This window comes from Cervus canadensis, chromosome 10 (genome assembly GCF_019320065.1).
Source record: "Cervus canadensis isolate Bull #8, Minnesota chromosome 10, ASM1932006v1, whole genome shotgun sequence".
Taxonomy (NCBI): domain Eukaryota; kingdom Metazoa; phylum Chordata; class Mammalia; order Artiodactyla; family Cervidae; genus Cervus; species Cervus canadensis.
In genome coordinates this window covers 16,381,035-16,403,823 of record NC_057395.1, presented here as the reverse complement: position 1 = coordinate 16,403,823, position 22,789 = coordinate 16,381,035, and the positions used below count along the sequence as shown (strand labels likewise).

The 22,789-nt window shown below is 41.1% G+C and overlaps 1 long non-coding RNA gene across 2 annotated transcripts in view; it reads left to right on the top strand.

The window, feature by feature from the left end:
- The window catches only part of LOC122448837, a 424,697-nt gene that overhangs the window by 47,865 nt on the left and 354,043 nt on the right, over nucleotides 1–22,789 (top strand). For both annotated transcript variants that reach the window (XR_006271781.1, XR_006271782.1), the window contains exon 2: nucleotides 3,385–3,483. This is a non-coding gene — a long non-coding RNA (uncharacterized LOC122448837). The remainder of the gene's footprint in view (nucleotides 1–3,384; nucleotides 3,484–22,789) is intronic.

Below are 22,789 nucleotides of genomic sequence, written 5' to 3'. Positions count from 1 at the left end.
TATTAGCTTGTGATGAGTACAAACTATATGTTGCAGGGTTGGAATCCAGAAGGACTGGAGAGCTGCATTAGACTGCGTGGTCTGACATTGACTTGAAGGGCAATAATGAGTTGCTTGTTCAGAGCGGTAGGAGAAGATGGTTTCAGACAGAGAGAACGGCTAATGTAAATGTGCTGAGGCAAGAAGAAAGCTGGGAAATTCAGCATGCCGACAAGAAGCTGGTCGTGGCATGTAGAGCACCAAGGGCAATGATAGGAGAGGAGTCCAGAAATAAAGCTGGGAAGGTGGGTACAGGCTAGACTCTTCAAAGCCATGGTAAACTGTTCTATGAAATTTAAATTTCATTATATGTCTCAAGAGAAGTCAGTGGTGAGTTTATACAGGGGGGTGAAATGAATTTATATATACTTAAAAAGATCATTCCAACTGCTTTTGAAGAATGGATGGTAGAAGAACAAAAGTGGAAGTAGGTCATTTGAAAGATAATGTTGTCTTGGAACCAGGTGGTGGAAGAGAAGAACAGATATAAACACGTTCAGAAAGAGATGTAATGGAGTCAGGAAATGTTTTGGAGGCAAACTCAGCAGGCCATGTTGAAAGATTGGATGCTGGCCATGAGAGAAAAGGAGAAATCAAGGATGGGTCCTGTATTTATGACTTGAGCCTCTGGGCAGATTGTTTAGCTATTTACTGAGACAGGAAAGACCAAGGGATTTTGTGTATCTCAAAAAGAGGGAAGCAAATGAAAGACAAGGTATAAGGAGTGAAAAGAAAGAAAAGAAACATGCCACATGTACAAAATAAAATGTAGAAAATGTAAAATTTGAATACAATGGAGTAAATAAGAATTTAATTCTATTGGCTTGGAAATTGGATGCATAATAATATGAGATATATTGGAGTTTGAAAGGCCCATTGAAAGGAATTTGGTTTGGTGGTCAGCATTTCTCAGAGAATGGCAAATGTAAATTTATTCTTCTAATTCTTCTAAGAGGAAGTTGTGTCTGGGGGGTTTTAGGTTCTGGAATCTTGGAAAGGCTGAGAGCTTACTTACTTTATAAGTGTTTTTTTTCCCCCCTTCAAATCTAGTCATCAAAGCCATAAGTACTAGGAGTAAAGTTCTTTTCAAATGGGGATATTTTCTGAGTGATATACTTTGAAAGTCTCAATAGATGGGTAGAAAAAAAAAAGCAAAATCTCAGCTTTTTCCATTGGCCCAACTTCTTTTGGGGGCCATAAGAGGCAGGAGCTAGCGTTTTGTTTCCATCATATTCAATAGTAAAAACTCATGAAGCAAATGTAGCATTTCTTCTTCAAAGATTTAAAATTAAGAAAAATATTTTGGGGTTGGAAACTTGGGAGCAATGTGCTGAGCTGATCTGTCTGTCCAAGACCAAAAATTCCAGTGAGCTTAGAAGAAAACACAGCAGAAAGCCTCCTGTAGCTTTGTTCTTGGTTAACAGTTCTTCCTTCAAGGCAGACTTTATTCTTCCCAATTAAGCCTCCTCCTATTTTACATTTTTTAAAACGAATCTCAAAATTTAAGGAAGAAAGATAGGATAGAGGCGGTTAAGATGTTGAGTTGTTTTCATAGCCTTGCTGTTATGTTCCTGAAAGCAGCTCCCAGGGAGCCAAGGGAAGGAGGGGGGATTCTCAGAGCCATCTGAGATCATTTGGTGGTCATCCAGTTGAAATCAGGGCCTTCCAGTCAGGAGTCTCTCTTCCTTTTACTTCTCTAGTGGCAAAAAGGACAAGATCTTGGTGCAGTCGAAGGGAGGTTATGGGTCCTAGTTGAGAGTTTTGATTGTGCTAACATTTCTAGCCACCTGTGAACTTATCTGGGTGAGTATTAGTTAGCAACTAATGGAATCAGCCAGTCTCTAGCATCAGGAAATTATGCCCAATTCCAATACAGTTGAGATGACTAGAGGGAAAAGCATACTTTCTTTCTTTAACAAATTAATTAATTAAGTTTTGAGTGTGCTGGGTCTTCATTGCTGCGTTTGGGCTTTCTCTTTTTGTGGTGAGTGGGGGCTTCTCTTGCTGTGGAACTTGGGCTCTAGGTTCTCTGACTTCAGAATTTGCAGCTCACAGGCTCTGGAGCTTAGGTTCAGTAGTTGTGGCCCATGGGCTTAGTTGTCCCACAGCATGGGACCTTCCTGGACCAAGGATTGAACCCATGTCCCCTGCTTTGGTGGACAGATTCTTAACCACTGGACCACTGGGGAAATCCAAACATTATCTCTTGATATCTACTCTGCTCCCTACACTGGACATGTACTGGATTTGTTCTTCACTTCAGCACCTGAATATTATAGTTTCCCTTTCAGTTCCATGTGAGAGCAGTCCTGCCTAGCTGGATCTGAGGTATGAATACATCAGGCAGGAGAAGTTGGGTGGCATCTCTTTTTCTAGTTTACTATGTGTACTGACTGATTTCCATGAGATTCTAGAAATTTCCTATAGGAGGAAAATAACTTGAAATGGACTTGGCAAGGGAAGGGTTACAATAGAATCCAAGATTCAGGGAGGGACTCTGAGATCCCAGTGAGAATTCCTTTCAGTTATAGGAGACAGCATAGTGGTGCCTTGTCTACAATAAAGTCACACTGAGGTTCATTCTGGGTTTAGTACCGAGGCTGGCACGTGACATTCTGATAGCGGTATGAGCCCTTGGAAGAGAATGGGTGATGTTTCCAAACTAGAACTCTAGCTGACTGTCCAATAGAACTTTTTGTGATGATAAATATGTTTTAGGTATGTTCTGTCCAGTAGTATTCTCTGGTCACATGGGGCTATTGAGCATTTGAAATGAGGCTAATGTGCTAAGAAACTGAAGTTTAGTTAAAGGGCCACATGTGTCTAGTGCTCAGAACAACTGACTTCTAGTATCTACAGTGTTATAGAATCCCTACAATTAAGCATAGCTTCATAAAGCCTAGTTAGAGACATGGAAGGTGGGGGTGGGGACAAAGGGTGGTGAGTATGGAGTGAGAGATAGCAGAGGATACAGTCCAAATCAGTTTAGAGCCTGATAAGAATCAGCTTATGTACTGAACTTCTTGTATAAGCAGGGGGAGTTTTAGAGCTGGCCCAAGTATTTGCATAAATGACCACATTTGGACCCACATGGCAGTGAGCTTTAGGTTATAGTCAGAAGGGACATTCGAACTCTTTGCTCTGCAAGGTGTTCACACCTGTTGTAGTCCTTTGCACGTTGCGTGTGTTCAGTACATATTTGTTTTGAATGAATAAAAGGATACATGGGATATAAACTTACCCGAGATCATTGTCTCAGTTAGCTATTGCCATAGTAATGCTGCATAACAAACTGCCTGCAAAACTCAGTGATTTAAAACAGGGTTCATTTATTCTTGCTCATAGGTCAGGAGATTAGCTGCAATGGCCAGTGTCATGTGAATTCATCTAGGGGCACAAGAAATCTCTCTTCATGGCAATGGCAACAGCATATGACTTCTTTAGGTGAGTGTTCAGAACTATCCTGTAGTCACTTCCATCCACATTCCCTTGGCCAAAGCATGTCTCCTCACTAAGCCCAAAATTAAAGGCTGGGGAGAACCATGAAGTTACATAGCAAAAAGCATGGTACAGGGAGGGGTAAAACATTGAGACTCCAAATCTGATCTGCCATAATCATGTGAGGAGCCAGGGAGCCCATACACAGTTTGTGCAGTTCCATAGTCTACATTTCTTCCTCTGCTCCAAACGCTTCATGTACAATCAAAGACAGTTCCACCATCCGTGTGACTCCTAATCTCCAGGGTGGATATTATATTTCCATCCTTTAAAAATCTGATAGTCTGCTTTTAAAAATTTTGTTATTTATCTCATTGAATGATTGTCATTTTTGTGGTACTGGACTGAAAATCAATCCACATGATTTGGCTCTGTCATAGAGCTGGAGGTGTAGTCTCATGGAGGTTCAAAGAATCTGTTAGTCTGCACATATTTTTGCTTTAATCATGGACTGTCTCAGTTTCTGAGGGCCCAGAATGCTGCTGCCAATGGCTGAGGCACAGGAGGGTGGAATTTTCAGTCCCAGTACTCTGGGTTTGGTTTTCAACTCTGACTGAGGTTCTGTGCTGCTGTTAGAATCTACCATTGCCTTTTGAAAATTTCATTTACTTAAAAAACACATGCAGCAAAATTCTATCTTTCTGGTGTATAATTCTATGAATTTGACAAATGTACACGGTCATGTACCTTACCTGGTGAGTTCCCTGGTGGCTTAGTTGGTAAAGAATCCGCCTGCAATGCAGGAGATCTGAGTTTGATTCCTGGGCTGGGAGGAGGGCGTGGCAACCCACTCCTGTATTCTTGCGTGGAGAATCGCCATGGACAGAGGAACCTGGTGGGCTGCAGTCCGTGGGGCCGCAAAGAGTTGGACACAACTGAGCAATTAAGCACAGCACAGCAGAGCACACAGTCATGTAACTGCCAATGCAATCAAAATATTTCCATCAGCAGTAAAATTTCCTTGTGCTGCCCCACACACCCAGTCTTTTCTAGAATGTCATGTAAATGGTATCATGTCATGTGGCCTTTTGAGTCTGGCTTCTTTTACTTAGCATGATGCATTTAAGTCTCACCTACATTGTTATGCATATCCTAGTTCCTTCCTTTCTGTTTCTGAGTAGGATTGCATTGTGTGAATGTCTGGCACTTTGTTTATTCATTTTGTGGGGAGGGGCATTTGACAGTTTGTTTCTGGTTTTTGATAGTTATGAAAAAGCTGTTATAAATATTGGCATATAGGTTCTGGTGTGACTGTAAGTGTTCATTTCTCTCGGGTAAATACTTAGGGAGTAGAATTGCTGGATTGTATGTTAAGAGTATGTTTTAGTATTCTAACTCCTCGTTGAAATATTGAAGCCCAAACCAACCTTATGAAATAGCCAAATGGTTTTCCAAAGTGGCTGCACCATCTTAGTTCCTAGCAACAGTATATAAGAGTTCCTACTGTGACTTTTTAATTTCTCTATTTTCTCTTTGCCACTTATTCCTTGTATGAATGTGTAAGCTCAGACCCCATCTCTTTCCTTAAATTGATTTTTTCACCTTCCCTAGATTTTAAAAGAGACAGTTGCCTAGATCAGACCGGTTTTGGAATAAAGTACATAACTGTTCACCACATGGTACAATAGGTGAGAATATTAGAGTTCAAGGGCATGAAACTAGAATATAATTTGCTGTTAGTGTCCTGAGCATCCAAAGGTCACTTTCTTCTTGACCCTTGATGACTTCAGTACAAAATTAAGGTGCTGATCTAGAAAATATGTATAGTTTCTATAAAGCCAAGTCAGTGATTTCTGGTTTCTTAACCTTAGCTGCTTATACAATTTAGAGCCATAAACCTACCATCATATTTGATATTTATCAAGCTGAATTCCTGACTTTGGCCTTTACCATTTCAACATATGCTGGCCTACCTTTCAGCTACCAGCACTGCCTTTATTTCATTTGAGAACATGCTCCTGCCATCGAAGGCCACTCTGTTCATTCACGTGGCAGGTTGGAGTGCTGTGGAATGAACACCACCAGGAGTAGTTGTCAATCACTGAGGGACAGAAGAAATAGAATGCATCTGTATAAACGCCCCATTTCCCTTACCCTTTCGGATGGGATAACTCCGTGGTCTGTGGCTATATCCAGGCTCCAGGGGTTCCCTAGCAGGCTTAAGTTCCAGATGCCCACAGTAGAAATTTGCTTAGAACACAGACTTTACTGGCTGCCTTCCTCCCCTGTTTGGCTTCCCCATGCTCTTGTTGGTGCACCTCTGCTTTCTGAATCAACCACTTGAACTCAGTCCTTGACTTTGTGTCTGTTTTGGGGGAAAGCCACATCAAGACTGGCCTGTTCCCGATTCCTCTCCTCAACTCCCTTTTTTTTTGGCTGCCTGTGTTCCTGACCTCCACGTGTTCTGTTCTCCATTAACTAAGTCTATGCAAATGTCTATCTAGTTCTCCAGGTCCTGACATATTCTAAGTATCTCTGCTGTCCTACAGCCCATGAACACGATGTAGCCTTTGCCGTGGTGGAAAGGTTATGGCTGCAGGAGACACATCCGTGTGAAGTTGGATGAGTGACTTAAACTGCTTCAAATATGAGTTATGATGCCTGTAAAGTGAGGTTACTGGATCATATCATGAAGATGATTTAGAACCTAAGTGTTCCTTTGAGTAATTAGTGGATGACATAGGTCAGCAGCATAAGTTAGTTCTCTTGTTTCTCGTTGTCTAATCACTTAGAGATCAAGTCTCATTTCTTTCATGGCTGACCACTTTTCAAGAGCACACATCAAGGATTCTGATTTTTATCTATGGCATTTGGTTTTTCATTGATCTGGTGACGTTATATATTTGTGCCATAGCTCTTGTCTGAGTAGATTATTTCAGTAAGAGAAATAAGTTCTTTCAGTATTTCAAATTAGGAATTTAAGCAAAAATTACAGTTTCATAAGTGAATACTGAGGTTGAGTGAAAGGAAAGTGTGATACAGAAACAAATGCCTTATCTTTGCTTTGAATCCCAAGCATAATGAAAAAGAGAAGACTCAGAGCAAAACGGAATCTTAGAAACAACATGAAGAATCACCTGGTATTAATAATAATAATAGCTAATGTTTGCTGAATACTGGGAGTGTGTGCCTTGTAGTGTTCCAAGTGTTTCTTAGATGCTCCCTCCACAGCAACCTTCTGAGGTCATTATTATTATAATCATGACCGTTTTACAGATTGGAAAGTAAGGCCAGAGAAGTTAATTAACTTTCTCAAGTTCACGTTGCCAGTAAGGAGTCAGGAGTCAGTCTCAGGAAGTGAAAGACCATGGTCCGTACTTGTAACTTCTGTGCCATGCTGACTCACCCCTGCAGCCTGACTAACCCTGTCATGGAGAATCAGTGGTTTTCAACACATTTTGTTTCATGTTGAATTAGCTAAGTTTTTTATTTTGAGTGTAAATCAGCTTTCAAGTCTCTTAAACTTTTTGATCCTAGTTCTAACTTTCAGAAAAGATTATTTCTACCTTGAAGGACTTTTGTGGCTTAATCCAACACCCTTTGGTTTTCTTTCCTGCAGTAAAAATAAGCCCTAAGAATTTCTGTTGCAAATCACTTGTGTAGTGTGTGTATTAAATAATCATAGGAAGGCTGTTGCACATCCCCGCTTGTCATTACTGGAGCTAGTTCTTCACCTAGGCATCAGTTTGCATTAGCTTTCTATCATGCCTAACTTTAGGCTTGCTTTCAAGGAAGATAAGTTCAAAAGGTCCAAATGGAAGCAGAAGTCCAGTATTCTGCAGGGAGAAATGAAGAACTCCAAAAACAATAAGTATGTGGGTAAACATACAATTTATTTTTTCTATTTTTTAAAATGATAATTGGCCATAAAAATACAATTTTCTATTTCAAGCAAAATAAGCAATATATTTTGGGGCTTACAACATATATAATAACAATAACATGGAGATGGGTTTACAATAGCCAAGACATGGAAGCCACTTAAATGTCCATCACCAGAGGAATGGATAAAGGTGTGGTACATATATACGGTGGAATACTACTCAGCCAGTAAGAGAATGACATAATGCCATTTGCAGCAACATGAATGGACCTAGAGATTGTCATGCTGGGTGAAGTAAGTCAGAACAGGAGAAACATCATATGACATTCCTTATATATAGAATCTAAAAAGAAATGATACAAATAAACTTAGACAAAACAAAACATACTCACAGATTTAGAGAACAAGCTGTGGTTGCCAGGGGGAGGAATGGGGGAAGAGAGTTAAGGACTTTGGTACTGACATGTTCACATTGCCATATTTAAAATGTGACATGATCTACTATTGTTGTATTAGTCCCTCAGTCATGTCCACTCTTTGTGACCCCATGGACTGTAGCCCCCAGGCTTCTCTGTCTGTGGAATTCTCCAGGCAAGAATACTGGAGTGAGGTGGCCATTCCCTTCTCCAGGAGATCTTCCCCACCCAGGGATTGAACCTGCATCTCTTGCGTCTCCTGCATTTGGCAGGCAGGCTCTTTACCAGCTGAGCCACCATTAATTCATGGTAATTGTGTTGAGAATGCATATTATGATCTTTAGAATAACCACTAATAAAAATAACCAAAGAGGCATAGTTTAAAAGATATTAGAGTAGATAAAAATAATACTAAAAGATCAATTGATCAATTCAAATGAAGACAGGAAAGTAGAATCAAAGGAACAGCAACAAAAAAGTGAAACAAGCAGAAAACATAGTGAGAGTGTAGAGTTTAACTCCAGCCATGTCAATAATTGGATTAAATGTTAGTGGACTGTGAACTCAGATTAAGAGGCAGAGATTGTCCAACTGGGTGAAAAATAAAATTCGCCTATGTTTTACTTAGATGAAGGATACATTTTCAATATAAAGACAGAAAGTTTAAAAGTAGTAGATTGCTGTTATTCAGTGGCTCAGTCTTGTACAACTCTTTGTGACCTCATGGACACCAGGCCTCCCTGTCCTTCACCATCTCCCAGAGCTTGCTCAGACTCATGTTCTTTGAGTCGGTGATGCCATCCAACCATCTTGTCCTCTGTCATCCCCTTCTCCTCCTGCCTTCAATCTTTCCCAGCATCACGGTCTTTTCCAATGAACTGGCTCTTCGTGTCAGGTGGCCAAAGTATTGGAGCTTCAGCTTTAGCATCAGTCCTTCTGATTAATATTCACGGTTGATTTCCTTTAGGATTGACTTGTTTGATCTCCTTGCAGTTATATAATAAGAACAAGGGACCCTCAAGAGTTTTCTTCAACACCACAGTTCAAAAGCATCAATTCTTTGGTACTCAGCCTTCTTTATGGTCCAATTCTCACATTCCTACATAACTACTGGGAAAACCATTGTTTTGACTCTATGGAAAAGCAACTGATGGGAGAAGACATATCAGGGACTGAACCATATAAATTGAGGAACTCTGCATTATGTGAAACAGGAACCATAGGGAATCTACATAGATGTCCAAAACCTTAACAGAGAAGGAGGCAATACAAGAAGAATGACTTCTTGGTGCAAGCAAGTGCCAACTGATGATGGATGCTGAAAACATTTTCTTAGAGATCTGACAAGTTGAGCAAACAAAGAATGTTTTTTCCTTTCTGCTTTGTAGAAATTGACAATATAAAGCCACATTTAGTGGTGCAAAAATTGTGATTTCTCTGCCACCTCCTCCAGGATAGCTCTTCAGTATCACCCAGTATCTGAGCTGTGGTCACCTGATTTGGGTACCCACTTCCTTTACCGGTTGGAGTTTGGTGATGGATTTAGCTGGGTGCCATCTTTTTTCCTAGTTCGGTATGTCTTCTTTTCCTGTTGGCCCCTTGGCAGTGACTGTTGCCAAGCAAAAAATGACAGAATGTGAGAAAGAGAAATGAAGTGCCGGCGTGTTTATTGCCTCAGTTTTGATGGTGGGCCGAAGGGTGTAAAAATGAAAGAGATGCTGCTGTGGTTTTGTTTCCTCTCCATTGCTGTGAGGCTGTTATTTGACAAAAAGTAAGCTTTCTAAGTGATGAGTTCCTTCCTACTTATGCACCAATGTGCAGTACATGTCTGGCTCTCTGTGCAAGAAAAAAGCATGGAACATTCCCTCTCTCTTTGTGACCTCCTGCTAAGACTCTTGCTTAACATCCTTCCAAAAGGTCCTTTAGCTGGGTAATCTCAGAGATATAATTTCATTGACAGAATTCATGGTTTCAGTCCTTTGTGTGAAATAAATTTCAGATAAACTGGAGTTTGTCTAAAATTTTGGTACAAAGTTAGACTTGGCTAGGGAGAAACTGTCTGGGGTGGGTGGTTGTTTTTCTGGGGGTGACTTTAATTAACCTGTCTACTGTATGCCTGCACACTGGCAAGGCCCTTGAAGGTGGCGTTTTCCTCCTGCTGTTCAAAGGGAATGAAAGTGACAGTTGAGTTTTTTCTCAGCATTGTTAATTTGGTTGATATTGGGGCCTTTCCAAAGAAACCACTAAAGCTATCATAGAAGACGAAGGGCAACACATTTGCGAAGCATTCTGGAACATTTGGCTCTTGTGGCGGCCTGCAAAAAAAAAAAAAAAAAGAAAGGAAAAAGAAAAGGATGAATTCATTATCTCCAAATAGTGGAAAATATTATAAATGGCAGTAAATGAAGTAAATGGGAGTTTCCACTGTAATGTACAATTCTTTAAGCCAGCCACCCAGAAAGAACACAGTTTGGTTTGCTGGGTGGGGAGTCCGAGTTAAAAAGCAGGAGACTGTTCTTGGGCTCCAAGTGCCATTTGGGAGTAAGGCCTCTCCCCTGCTGCTGTGGATCTCCTGGTTTATTGCTGATCTGGACTGTGTGGGTCATGCAGCCTGCTGAATCGAACCCAAGTGAAGCTCTCCCCTCTTCAACTTAGAGCGTCATGACCTTAGGGTGTTGCTTTCCTGCCTGACTCAGTCGCCAGAGGAAAAGCAAATAAGACACTAACTTCTTTTTGTGCATGAGGCAATGGTCTCTCTTTGCTTTTGGATGGCTCTCCCGCTCCGGCTGCCTCTGCTGGCCCATGGAACAAAAGCCGTGGCTGTGTCTCCTTGTCAGCAAGATGCATTGCGGAGCATGTCTGCTCAGGCCTGGGCAATGATGCTCCCCTGTGGAACCCCCTCCTATCCCGGGAGCTGAGCCTGTGGGTTGACAGCTTTCCCACAGAGAAGTGGGAGGACACCTCCATCCCTGCCACCACCACTGCCTCCCTCTCCTGCTGCCAGGATCTATGAAGGGAACCCCCTCCTTCACCTAGATGAGTGAGTTACCACCGGACCCGCGTGGAGACGAGGTCCATCTGATGGTGTCTCTTCTGTTCTGGCTGATAAAGCAAGTCATCCACAGCATAACCTCTTCTCAATCTTCTCTTAACTAATTTTCGTGATTTGGGGGAAATATAAACTCTTGTTACCTGATACTTGCTATGGAATCCAGAAAATGAAATAACTGTGTCTCTATAAATTCTAAAATAAACTCATCTCTAGGGTCTTATTTTCTACTTTTTATCCTGACTACAAACTATCTTGTACTAAGCAAAAAAATCTCTGAAGTTTGGTCTATGAAAATTTGCTGGCCTGTGGAAATTGAGGGGTACTGGTGCCAAATTCAATTCTGCAAGTATTGTTGAGAACTCACTGTTTGTGAATCCAAAAGAAATATGAGTCATAGCTTCAGACGTTAATACGCATAAAATCTACATGAAAAGACAGAAAAGCATATATGGTACACCTGATCTGTATTACCTCCCATTTGCTGTGTGTGCGTGCATCAGTGCATACACACATACCCACACACACACACAAATACACACATGTGCATGCATTCACACAGTACTTATATACATGTACTTACATATATACCCACCACATACATGCAGACACAGAGTATAAATGCTATCATAGATACACACATATACACACATACATACACTTATATTTACCTACCGCTGTGCGTAGTCACTCAATCATGTCCAGCTCTTTGTGACCCAGGACTGTAGCCCACCAGGCTTCTCTGTCCATGGGATTTTTCAGGCAGGAGTACTGGAGTAGTTGCTGTTCCCTTCTCCAGGGGAATCTTCCTGACCCAGGGATTGAATCCGTGTCCCCCGTGTCTCCTGCATTACAGGCAGATTCTTTGCTGTCTAAACCACCAGGAAAGCCCCAGATTGTAACCCGGTGTTAGTCGCTCAGTTGTGGCCGACTCTCTGCAACCCCAGGGACTATGGCCCTCCAGACTCCTCTGTCCATGGAATTCTCAAGGCAAGAAGCTGAAGTAGGTAGTCATCTCCTTCTCCAGGAGATCTTCCCAAGCCAGGGATGGAACCCAGGTCTCCTTCTTTGCAGGCAGTTTCTTTACTGTCTGAGCCAGCAGGGAAGGCCTGTGTACACCTACATACAACAAATACACTCTCTCACACACATTCTCATGTGTACTTACCCCCTCACTTACATATATACATGCACACATACATATTTTCACATGCATATACCCACTCCCACACATATACACATATTCATGCACATATACACATGTACATATGCACTCACACACAGTCACAATCACACAGATGCATGTTCACACATTCATAAACACACAAACACACTCACTTGTAAATTGTGGTCAATTAATTAGTTAGAACCTTAAGCCTATATTAACTGTCATGTGTCCTCATTTTAAAAAGTAATTTTGATGTAGATACTACTAGCATTAAAAGGCTGTTGACTTTTGAAAAAAAAAAATACATATATAATCATATTAAGGGACTTTGTGTTCTTACTTTGCCAAGGGATATTTTTTTTTCTAAGAAATATGAAGACTACCCAAAAGTACAATGAATAATAACACAATGAATATATCCACCAGTTGGAACTGAGGACTGGAGATGCCTTCCTCTCTTTGCAGCATCCTAATTTGAATGAAAGAAATAAAGCACACAGTAAAAGCTGGTGTTTTCTTTGTCTTCCACCTGTAGTTTGTTCCTGTGTCCCACAACCAGAAGAAAATGTAGACTGAACACATATATTTTCTGCTCCATTTTAATACACTTACATATACATGTATGTTTCAGTGAATAATATATAATGCTCATTTTTGTGTTTGGAAATAGGGCATAAATGTCAAAGTGTGTATCATGTGAAACTTGCTTTTTTCTACTCAGCATTTTGTATGGAGCTCTAGTTAAATGGCTGAATAGGGAGAACTACATTATTTTAACAGCTACATAGTATTCTAGTGTATAAATATACCAAATGTGAGTTATTTGTTCTCCTATTGAAGTAATTTAGATTTCTAATCTATTTAAAAGAGGCCTTGCAATGGAAATAATCAGAAATGTCTGTATAGAAACCTGTGCAAAAATCTCTCTAGAATATATTCTATGTATTCTCTAGAATATATAGAATTTTTCAATCACACTACATAGGTTTTCAATTTTATTAGATACTGCCAAATTGTTTTTCTTCAAAATGATTTGAGCAATTTAAACTCTCACAAGGAGTGTATGATAAGTTCTATTTTTCACCCTCTTTGCCATCTTTTTTATAGTTGCACATGTTTAAACACTAGCCTATATGGGTATGTGAGGTGGTATTGTATTGTTGTTCAGGTTTCAGGTTCTAAGCAGTTTTTTTAAAAAATGGAAATAAATGCTCTGTTCAGTATCTTTTCTGACTATATTGAGGTTTTTTTGTTATTCATTTGCATTTTAAATTAATGTTAGTTAACTGACTTTTCATAATTGAATTATTGTGTGATTCCCATAGATCATTTTTTATCTATTATTTATTTAATGTATTGCCAAATTGCATGTATTAATATTTAATTTATGGATTTTGTGTCAATATTTATAAATAAATTTGTAGTATAATTTTTTTCTTAGGCTGTTTTTCTGACTTTGGTATCAGTTTTATGTTCTCTTCATTAAAAAATTAGGAAATATACTTTCTTTACATTCTAGAACATACTACATGGCATAGGGAAAAATCTTTTTTTTTTTCAAACATTTTTTGAAAAAAATTCACCCTTGAAACCAGTCAATCCTGGTGCTTTTTGGGATTTTAGGATAGGGTAGGTTGGGTGGGGCTTATGGAAGATATGGAGGTAAATTTATAAATATTTAAAATTTTTAATTTAAAATGTTTAAAATTTTTTCCTTGGCTATTCACATTGGACTTTAACATCTCAAACTGTTTCAGCTTTGATACTTTTTTCCTAGAAAGTCAGCTAGTTTTCCCAGGTTTCAAACTAATTCACTTATAATGAAAATCAGATATCTTAGTGATTTTCTAGAATATATAAAGAATATTACAACTCAACAATAAAAGACAATTAAAGAGTGAGCAAAAGATCAGAATAAACCTTTTTTCCAAAGAAGATACATAAATGTCCAACAAACATGTAGAAAAATACTTAAAATTATTAGTTCAGTTCAGTCGCTCAATCATGTCCGACTCTTTGCGACCCCATGAACTGCAGCATGCCAGGCTTCCCTGTCCATCACCAACTCCCAGAGCTTGCTCAAATTCATGTCCTTTGAGTCAGTGATGCCATCCAAACATCTTATCCTCTGTCTGGAAATGCAAATCAAAACCACAAAGAGATATGACTTCAGACCCACCTGAATGGCTATAATAAAAAAGATAATAATAACTGTTGGTTAAGATATGGAACAGAACCGTCATACATTGCTGGTAGGAATGTAAAATGGCGCAGCTGTTTTGGGAAATAGTCTGACAGTTCCTTAAAAAGTTAAAAATTGAATTATGATATGACTCAGCAATTTTACTTCTAGGTTTATACCCAAGAGAATTGAAAACATGAGTGAGTGAGTGAGTGAAATCTGCTCAGTCGTGTCTGACTCTTTGTGACCCTATGAACTAAACAGTCCATGGAATTCTCCAGGTCAGAATACTGGGGTGGGTAACCTTTGTCCAAACAAAAACTTGTACACAAATGTTTAAAGCAACATTATTCATAACAGTAAAAAAATGGAAGCAATCCAATTGTCCACTAACAAATGAAGAGAAAAACATGATATGGAATATTATTTGACCATAACAATAAATTAAGTACTGGTTCATACTACATGGAGGAAACTTGAAAGTCTTATGTTAGGTGAAAGAAATAAAAAAAGCCACATATTGTTTAATTCCATTCATGTCAGATGTCCAGAATAGACAGATCCAGAGGCGAAAAATAGATTAGTGGCTGCCAGGGCTCAAGGGAAGAGAAATTGGGAGTGACTGCTAATGAGTATGGAGGCTTCTCTGGTGGCTCAGTGGTAAAGAATTTGCCTGCAATGAAGGAGACGTAGGAGACACAGGTTTGATCCCTGGGTCTGGAGGAAATGGCAACCCCACTCCAGTATCCTTGTCTGAAAAATTGCATGGACAGAGGAGCCTGGTGGGCTACAGTCCAAAGAGTCAAACATGACTGAGCAACTGAGCGTGCACACATTAAGTATGGAGTTCTTTTTGGGGTGTTAGAATGCCCCAGAATTGGATAATGATGATGATTGCACATTTCTGCAAATATACTGTAAACAACTGAACTGTGCACTTTAAAGTAGTGAATGTTGTGATGTGTTAATTATATCTCAATGAAGATATTATTAGTGAATTAAGACTACAGAATCTTAGAGTTGGAAGGGATTTCAGAGGTCATCAATTTCAAACTCAGTCTGATACTGATAGTCCAGAGTCTTTGGTTGAGCCGACAAGACAGCTCCTGACTGCTTTGGTTAACTCAAGACCTCGCGGGGGGCCGCTGGAGGCTCTTTTCCCGGCTTCACTCCATGGCCTTGAACATGGAACTCTGACTCCTCTCTACCCCTAACAACATGTTGTTAACAGCTCCTGGGTGCACGCTGGGCTGTCTCGTATTTGCCTAAATCTGTTACAAGTGCTTTGTGTCCTCGGCCAGTGCTCGAGGTTAGTCATCATGTGCCCCTTTGCTGTTCATTCATATGGGAAGTCTTTATTGAAAGCCTACCACAGGTTGTGTTCTGCAGCAGATGGACACAAACAGATGTCGGCTCTGCCCTCACTGAGAAATGATGGTCTATGGCAGTGAAGGTGGTACTAATTTTTCAGCATCAATCAAGGATTGTTCCTAAGGACTTCTCTGGGGGGTCCGGTGGTTAAGAATCTGCCTGCTAATGCATGGGATACAGGTTCAATTCCTTGTCCAGGAAGATCCCACTTGCCACAGGGCAACTAAGCTCAGGCACCTCAACTACTGAAGCCCCAGTGCCTAAAGCCTGTGCTCCACAACAAGAGAAGCCACGGGCAATGAGAAGCCCTCACACTGCAGTGGAGAATAGCCCCTGCTTGCTGCTGCTAGACAATGCTGTGGGCAGAGGCACATGGCAACAGAGACCCAGCACAGACAGAAAGTAATCATTTTTAAAAAGATCATTCCCAGACTTTCCCAGTGTAATCTGATGGAAAAAAGACATTTGGGCAACTCTATAAAAGAAAGATTGAGGGTGCAGGGGAGTGGGGAACAAAAGATGATGTTTCATTTTGGATGTGCTACTTTGAGGTACTTGTGAAAGCCCCAAGGGGAGATGTGGCTACGTGGTTCTAGTGTCATGCTGTCCACCATAAATGTAATGCAAGTCACATATGTAATTCTAAGTGTTCTAGTAGCCACATGAAACCGTCAAAAGAAACAGGTGAAATTAGTTTTAATACTCTTTTTGCTTAATCAAATATATACAAAATGGTATCATTTCAGCGTGTAGGAAATCCTGCCATCTACACCAACATGGATGGAACTTGAGGCCATTATGCTTAATGAAATGAACCAGACAGAGAAAGACAAAGTACTGCATGGTGTCACTTAAATAGGGAATCTAAAAAAAAAGGTCAAACTCATAGAAACAGAGAAAGTAGAGATTTGGTTGCCAGGGACTGGGGGATGGGGAAATAGATAAAGGGTACAAATGTTCAGCTATAAGGTGAGTAAGGTCTTGAAGATTCAATGTAAAACATAGTGACTGTAATTGATAACATCCTGTAATTGAAATTTGTTAAGAGAGTAGAATTTAAATATTTTTATCCATAAAAAAGAACCATGTGAAGTGATGAATATTTTAATTAACTGGATGGTAGGAATTCTTTAACATGTACACATATATCACATCACGATGATATACATTTTAACGGTTTTATTTAACTCTACCTCAATAAATCTAGAAAAATTAATGAAAATGTGACACTTTTTTGTACTAAATCTTCTAAATCAAAAACTTATCTTACATTTACAGTACATGTAAATTTGGATACTAAATTTCTATTTGAGTTGAAAAGTTTGTGGTTGAAAAAGTATATTCACATATTTAAATTGTTCCAAACATAGTTAAGTTAAAAGCATTCTATTAACTGAATTGAGTATCACTTTAAAAATTTAAATAAATTAAAGGTAAACTAAGTTAAAATTTTGGTTTCTCAATTGTCCTAGCTTCATTTCAAACCCTTAATAGCCATTTTGGTTATTATCTACTGTTGGGACGGTGCAGTTCTAGAGCTTAAGTTGGAGAACTGGTCTGCATATTTCCCAGGCTCCAGGTGGGATTTGACACTAAGAGAATGAGTGAGATCACTGGAAGAATACGTGGAAGGAGAGGAGATGCTGGGTGACCTCTGTGGGCCTGCCTCTCTCTGTGCCACTGCTTATAATGGCTCATCATCTGGGCTTTGGGCATGGGATGAAGATCCTAGGCCATGTCTGAAAATGGGACCACTGAGATTGTCATTGAGATGTGGATATCTGTTGCCTGAGTATAAGACCATGTAGATGTTTGCTAAGCCTCCTTATTTGCGGAGTCCTTTCAATCCCTTGGAGATCTGGGTTAACTCAGTTCAAACCCTATCTCATGGCCTGCAAAGGCAGGTGTTCTCCTGAGATTCCTTTAGCTTCACCATCTCCTCTAACCTACAGGATGAGTTTAGTCTCTTTATCACTTCAGGTCATCTGGTTGGAAAGCCTGGACTCTTGACTGCTTTCTACAAAAACTTCCCTCACCACTGAGTTGGGCTCCTTACTGATGGTTGGAGTCAATAACAAAGTGGAGCTGTTAACGGCTTCCTTCTGAACCCTCACCCTCTTTTCTTTTGCATGGCTCTCCTCCTCCCCCAGGGACCAACACATTGTCTGCTTTCCCCATAATGGTTCTGTAGCTTAAACTGGTTCTTGGTGTTTTCCCACAAATCTTCAATGTCTTATCAGACTTTTTCACCCAAGCAAATACAATAGCTTCCTTAAAGAATTTAGACGAATGAAATGACCCCTCCTCCTCCAACATGGCAACTGCTTTCTGACCTGGGTCTTTCATTCTTTATCTCATCCTGTGTCATAGCCCATCCTTAGGTTCCCTATAGTGCTTGCTCACAGAAAGAGGTCAGGTTATATTTGTTTAATGACTGTCCTGTTTCCTACTTCCCATAAAACCTCCCTTTCAGTGGAGAGTTGGACTAATTGCTCCTTTGCCCATTTCATCCAGGCCACAGACAAAACCACAGCTCATTTGGTGGCTGAGGCTTACTGAAAACTTCCTTTCCTCTAGATGCAGCCAGTTTATTTAATCACATGGCAGGGTTGGCCTGAGGGTAACAATGGGCCAGGGTTGTTGGAACAGTGACTGCTGATGGCTGGGGGGTGAGGGCTTTGCCTTCAAAATTCAGCTTGCTGTGGCCCAGGAAATTAACCTTTAAGTCTACGAACTTGAAGTGAGTGTGGTCAAGATGAGAATATTGACTGGTTTTGAGCATCTTCAAGAAACAAAACATAATCTAGGTAATTTGGATGCCTACTGATGGCTGAGAAAGAGAAAAAGAATTTGGGTAGCCTTAAAGGGAAAAAATCAGATCAATGCCCATGGCCTTTGAGGCATATATAGCAAAACAAAGTGGCAGCTTGAATTGCAAAAAATTATTTTGTTCATTCATTCATTCACCAGACTAACATTTATTTAGTGATTAATGTATATCAGATATTATTTTGACACTTACCTCAATTCATTTAATCTTACCAATAACCTGGTAGCCTAGCACTGTAAGAGGGTAACTTGCTCAAGCTTGTACAGCCAGTGAATGGTGGAGTCAGAAACTAGACCAAGATGTATGACTTCAGAATCTTTTGACTTAACTACCAAGTAGGTGACCAGACTGTTTTCTGGCTCTCATGGATTTTATATTCTAATAGGTGAGACAATCAATATACATAAGTAAATATTAAATGGAAATATTATTTCAGATAATGAAAAAAGAATATTGCAGAGTAAGGTTATTGATGAACTGGGAGACCAGTGTGGCTCCTTTAGCTGGATGGCCAGGCATGGCCACTCAGAAAAGATGATATTTGAACTGAAATGCTCTCATTTGATGATGGGAAGCTAGAGACATGAAGATCTGAAAGGAGGGTGTTTCTGGCCAAAGAAATAACTTAAACAAGTTCTTAAGGTGGGTTTAGTAAAACCGGTGATGCTCTGCCTCGATTCCCTTCCCGGGCCCAGGCGCCTGTTCTCTAGCTGTGATTGCTGGCGGCTGCAGCTGGAACAGAATGCGTGTGATCATGTCCTTCCTCGGGGGCGGGCCAGCAGGTGACTGATGGACAGAGTGGTACAAGATGCTGGCCTGGCCGTAGGTGGGGCTGTGGGGTCACCTGGCTGCGCTGAGTCTCCAGTGGAGACCACAGTTCGCGTGTGTCCTTCCCATTTTCTCTTCAGCTTTCCTCTCTCTTAGTTTCATCTTGAGAGCCTTCTCTCAATAAAACACATGCACCAGAATCTCCATCACAGGCTCTCCTGTGAGGAAATCCAATCCAAAATGATGCGAAAGAGCCCGGTGTCATGGGAGAACGGCAAAGAAGGCCACTGTGGCTGACGCACAGAGAGCAAGGGAGAAGTTGTTAGGGGATGAGAGTGTGGATGGGAGCGGGATAGCTGATTGGGTAAAAGCTTAGATTTCATCAAAGGACAGTGGGAAGCCTTTGGGAAGTAAGGGAGGTCTTCAAATGGTCTCTTCAGCTGTGGTGTAGAGAATGAAATATGTGGCTGGATGAGGCAGAGAGCCTTGTTGACCATCAGTTGTAGTATTCCATCTAAGGAATCATAGTGTCTTGAATTTAAAAAGGTTGTAGTGAAGAAAGTGTTGGAGAAGACTCTTGAGAGTCCCTTGGACTGCAAGGAGATCCAACCAGTCCATCCTAAAGGAGATCAGTCCTGGGTGTTCATTGGAAGGACTGATGCTGAAGCTGAAACTCCAATACTTTGGCCACCTGATATGAAGAGCTGATTCATTTGAAAAGACCCTGATGCTGGGGAAGATTGAAGGCAAGAAGAGAAGGGGATGACAGAGGATGAGTTGGTTGGATGGCATCACCAACTCGATGGACATGAATGTGAGTAAACTCTGGGAGTTGGTGATGGACAGGGAGGCCTGGCGTGCTGCAGTCCATGGGGTCGCAAAGAGTTGGACACGACTGAGAGACTGAACTGAACTGACTGAAGAAAGTGAGCAGGGGCTGGATTTAGGGGATATTCTAGAAGTCAAGGTAGGGCTTCCTGTTAGGTTGCAGCTGGCACTTAAGACATCTAGATTTACTTAGCAGTCATGCAAATGACTAGGTTTGGTGGGAACAGTACTTGCTTTATCATTAGCCCTGGAAACTCCTCAAATGGGTTGTCTTCTTTTAATTGCAGCTTCTTCACTGGTGCATGAACCTGAAAATGAGCACAGCTTTGGATTAACATAATGCACAGTGGTATTTAGGGGGAGACGTCATCTCATTATCCAGTTGTGATTTTCTCCATGAAGTCTTCCCTAGAGCTGTTCATACCTAAGGGCATCTGCTCCTCTTCCCCTTTCTGTTTCTTTAACAGTTACAGTGTGGCTTTGATCAGATGCTCCTTTCAAGCTGGCAGTTACATAGCTCCCTGCTTTCTTCTGGGCAGGCGGCTTTGTGCATGGCTTCCTGCCACCGCAATGGCCTTGATTAAGCAAAGGCCAAGGAGCCCCGCAGCACCAGGGAGGCCAGTCCCTTCTCGCTCTCTGTTCCAAGCGGATGTGAGTGGGAAAGAAAGCGAGTGTGGAGTGACCGGGTGAGAATGATTGCCTTGCCCTCCAGAGAGCCTCCTGGAATATGGAATCGATTAGGACACCCGGAAGCCGTGAACACCACAGGTCATGCCGAGTGGAGCGGTGAGCATCCCAAGGGCCCAGGCCTCCCTGGTTTCAGGGTGAGGCCTGGAATTAGCGGGAGGCCCTGCCTGGGAAGTCTAGGTGGAGGAAGGGAGCTTTCCTTCATTCTTCTTTGTTCAAAACAAAGACTTTTTTTTTTCCCTTCTAGTGGGAGGTAGGACACATGTATTAGCCAAAAATTTATTAACTCTTCTTAGCTTTCCTAAATCAGGGAGGAAAATGTTAGCATCAGTGTCTTCCAGGAGTGTTATCACTTACACAGCTCCTTAGGGACTGGGGATGCTGTGATTGGAAAAGCAGATCCACTAACAAGAAAAGTGAGTCTTGATCACAGAGAGATGCTTAACAGACCTGCAACTAATTGGAGGGATGGAGTCCACACGGACCTTTTAATTGATGGAAGTAAAGCATTTGCAGTGTGAACAATAAGTGGAAAAGAGGTCACAGCTTTTCTTGATCCACTGTGCCCAAGCCAGACGCCCTCATCGCTTCCTGCTTCATGCAGTGCCATTGTGCCTTGACTTGCAGCCAAAATAAGTACTTAACTTTCTATCGCTATGTGTACAGCAATATTTGTCTAATTTTGGGGGATGTCTCTATGTGTTATCAGTGTCATGCACGGTGTCAATTTTAAGATACCACGAGGCAACATTTGGTGCCAAACACAGAAGTAGTTGCAAGTTTGCTGCTTTGGGTCAGGATCTGGCCTTGTTTTATATCTCATACTCTTCCCTGAGACAGGTAAAATCATCTTTTGCTTCTACCTTTAGGCCTGTTGAGCCTCAGTCTGATACCAGTTTCCAGCCTCAGCAAAAGTCTGATAAGAAGCTTCCTGACAATTATAAAACGGCTCCTTGTGTCATACCAGTGTTTGGCTTTAGTTAACTAGAGCTGAAGGAGTCACTGGGCCAAGCCTAGCAGGATGTCAGGCAGGCAGCTGGGAGTGATGAGCAGCTGCTATGGATGTACTATGGGATTTAGTAGTGAGTCCAGAAGTAGGGAACATACTTTTGGGAAACACACAGTGAGGATGGGACCCAATGAGATTCATCATGGGTTAAAGATGGACAAGGCAGTGAGCAGAGAACAGACTGAGGTTGGCATTTGGGGGGAATGATCTCCACTAATGGGCAAAGAATAGGGGGCAAAAACACTGAAAGATACTTCAGATGAGCAGTATGCCAAGTCAGAGGGAAACCAACATCACAGAAAACCTAGGAAGAGAATGGTTCATTTTGAGAAGTGAGAACGCTGCTGGGAATAAAACCAGGATGGGCAGCAAACCAAGGCCTTTAATTTCATTTGAACTTTGAGATCATTTCAAGGACAGAAGAGAGGAAGAGCCAAGATTCATGAGAAGGAGGAACAGGCCCCGCAGATGATACCACCCTTATAGCAGAAAGCGAAGAAGAACTAAAGAGCCTCTTGATGAAAGTGAAAGAGGAGAGTGAAAATGTTGGCTTAAAACTCAACACTCAGAAAACTAAGATCATGGCCTCTGGTCCCATCACTTCATGGCAAATAGATGGGAAAACAATGGAAACAGTGACAGATTTTATTTTTTTTGGCTCCAAAATCACTGCAGATGGTGATTACAGCCATGAAATTAAAAGATGTTTGCTTCTTGGAAGAAAAGCTATGACAAATCTAGACAGCATATTAAAAAGCAGAGACATTATTTTGCCAACAAAGGTCCATCTTGTCAAAGGTATGGTTTTGCCAGTAGTCATATATGGATGTGAGAGTTGGAGTATAAAGAAAGCTGAGCGCCAAAGAATTGATGCTTTTGAACTGTGGTGTTGGAGAAGACTCTTGGGAGTCCCTTGGACTGCAAGGACATCCAACCAGTCCGTCCTAAAGGAGATCAGACCTGGGTGTTCATTGGAAGGACTGATGCTGAAGCTGAAGCTCCAATACTTTGGCCACCTGATGCGAAGAGCTGACTCATTTGAAAATACCCTGATGCTGGGAAAGATTGAAGGCAGGAGGAGAAGGGGACGACAGAGGATGAGACTGTTGGGTGGCATCACC